This window comes from Chrysochloris asiatica, unplaced genomic scaffold (assembly GCF_000296735.1).
Source record: "Chrysochloris asiatica unplaced genomic scaffold, ChrAsi1.0 scaffold00066, whole genome shotgun sequence".
NCBI lineage: Eukaryota > Metazoa > Chordata > Mammalia > Afrosoricida > Chrysochloridae > Chrysochloris > Chrysochloris asiatica.
Window position 1 is genome coordinate 2,579,650 of NW_006408584.1, and position 2,768 is coordinate 2,582,417.

At 38.0% G+C, this 2,768-nt stretch overlaps 1 pseudogene; it reads left to right on the forward strand.

Annotated features, from left to right (window-relative positions):
- Positions 1–2,315: 2,315 nt before the first annotated feature.
- On the forward strand, positions 2,316–2,631 carry LOC102833524 (annotated as a pseudogene).
- The last annotated feature ends 137 nt before the right edge of the window (positions 2,632–2,768 follow it).

Below are 2,768 nucleotides of genomic sequence, written 5' to 3' on the forward strand. Positions count from 1 at the left end.
AGGGTTCAGTGCCAGATAATAATTATCTTTATTTAGAAGGAGATTTAGCAGGAGACACGACTGGCCTGATTAATGGAGAAGGACATCATCTTTGTCTTCTTATCCAAGCCTACTATCTCTGAAGACCTAAGATTAGCCATAAACAAGAAGTCACCTAACTTAACTAAGCAAAAGAAACCAAAACAAAAAAAGAGTAGGCACAAATACACAAAATAGTTAATGACAAATGGGAAACAAACACATAAACAGATGAAACTTTAAAAATCTAAGTCTGTACTGAATAATTCAATTATTATTAGAAAGTCTGGCCCCAAATAGATAATTTTCCAGAAAAATAGGTTTATCAAGTTTGACTCTGTCCAGATAATATTCATTTCTTGTCATGCTGCAGGATAAACACTAGACTTCTAATCATAAGGTCAGTGATTCAAATCCATCAGCCACTCCTTGGAGACCCTATACAGGGTTACTATGAGTCAAAACTGACTCAATGGCACTGTAACAACAACAGCAGTTAATACAATACCACCACTCTATTAGTTTGTCATATTGTGGTGCTTCTGTGTTACTATGATACTAGTACCTATGACAATGGCATTTTAAATATCAGCAGTTCCACCCATGATAGACAGGTTTCAGCAGAATTTCCAAGCTAAGACAGACTAAAAAGAAGTAGAGCAGACCACTTTTTAATGATTAGTCACTGAAAACCTTATAAATAACAGCAGCACATCATTTGATATCATGTCAAAATATAAATCTATCAGGTTGGAGGTATTAAAATACAACTAGGGAAGAGCTGCCTGCTCAAAGTAGAGTTGGTCTTAAAGACGTGAATGGAGTACAATTTTAAGGACCTTCATTTGCTGATACGTACAACTCAAAGTGAGAGGAAATATTTGCAAACATCCATTAATAATTGGAATATAGAATACATGAAATATGAATCTAGGAAAATTAGAAGTCATCAAAAATTAAATGGAACACATAAAAATCAATATCTTAGGCACTGGGGTGCTGAAAGGGACAACCACATAGCTTGATATGCAAGGAATGACAAACTGACAAGAAACAGTGTTGCATTTATCATCAAAAAGAGCCTTCAAAGCTCTAGCTTGAAGTACAATGCTGTCTGTGGTAGAATAATAGTCATATGCTTACAAGGAAGACCAGTTAATACAAATATTATTCAAATTTACACATTAATTACTAAGACTAATGATGATGAAATGAAGAATTCTACCAACTTCTTCAGAACTAAATTGATCAAACATGGAATCAATGCATTGATCATTACTAGTGATGGGAATACAAAAGTTAAAAATAGAGAGAAATGATCAGTAACTGGATAATATGGCCTTGTTGTTAGAAACAAAGTTGGAGATCTCATGATAAGGATTTTGTAAGACCAATAATGTATTCATTAAAAATACTTTTTTTAATAACACAAATGGTTATTATGCATGAGGATGGACTTACCAGATGGAATACCCAAGAATCAAACTGACTTCAAACTGACCATGGAGGAGCTCAATATCATCAGCCAAAACAAGACCAGAGACCAAATGTGGAATCGACCAAATGTGGAATTGATCATATGCAATTCAGGCTGAAGCTGAAGAAAATTAAAACATTTCCAAAAAAGCCCAAAGATGACCCTGAATATTATATCCCACCAAAATTTAAAGACCAACTCAAGAACAGAATTAATGCATTAGACACTAATAGCCAAAGAACAGAAAAGTTGTGGAATGACATCAAGAACATCATATACGAAGAAAGCAAAAGGCCATTAACACTAATATAGATATGAGCTTAGAAAGTTCAAGGACCAGAAAAAAGTTCTGTGGCTTGAATAGTGGGGAGAGGTATGAAAAGCAGAGTGAGAGAGATCTCCAAGGGTTTGGTTCTGGATTCTGTAGGTCTCGCTATCCAGGTTAAGGCATATTTGAGTTGAATTCAGAGTAGGATGGAATACCATTAGAGGGTTTTAACCAAAAGCATGATACAAACCAGTTTGTGTTTCCTCCTGAACTCCCTGGGTGGTGCTGTGGAATAAGTGTTCAACAGAAAAATTGGTTTGAACAGCAAGGTTGGTGGTTCAAACTTACCAGTCACTCTGCAAAATCCTATACAGGGTTGCTATGAGTCGGAACCAACTTGTTGGCAATTAACAACAACTTAACTCTCAGGCTGCTGAGTGGAGAGCGCCTTGCAAGAATTCAAGACGAGGATCCGGCTCCTATCTCACGGGAAGCTCTCCTCTTCATGCTCTCTTTGTCATCCTCTGTATAAGATCACCAGTGTACCCCACCATGTCAGATACGGCTGTGGACACCAGCTCCGAGATCACCATCAAGGACTTAAAAGAGAAGAAGGAGGTCATGGAGGAAACAGAAAATGGAAGAGACACACCAATTAATGGGAACTCTTATGAGGAAAATGGGGAAAAAGAGGCTGACAATGAGGTAGGGGAGGAAGAGGAAGAAGATGGGGAGGAGGAGAAAGAAGAAGGTGATGGAGAGGAAGAAAATGGAGATGAAGATGAGGCCGAGGCAGCTACAGGCAGCTGAAGATGATGAGGATGATAATGTTGACACCAAGAAGCAGAAGACAGATGAGGATGACTAGACAGGAAAAAAGGAAAAGTTAAACTTCAAAATTGCCATGGTGACCCATTCACCCTCCACTTCCCATCTTGGAATCTAAACGTGATCACCTTCGAGTAGAGAGAGTTCCACCTGCCCACTTTGGGCAGCGCCACCCAC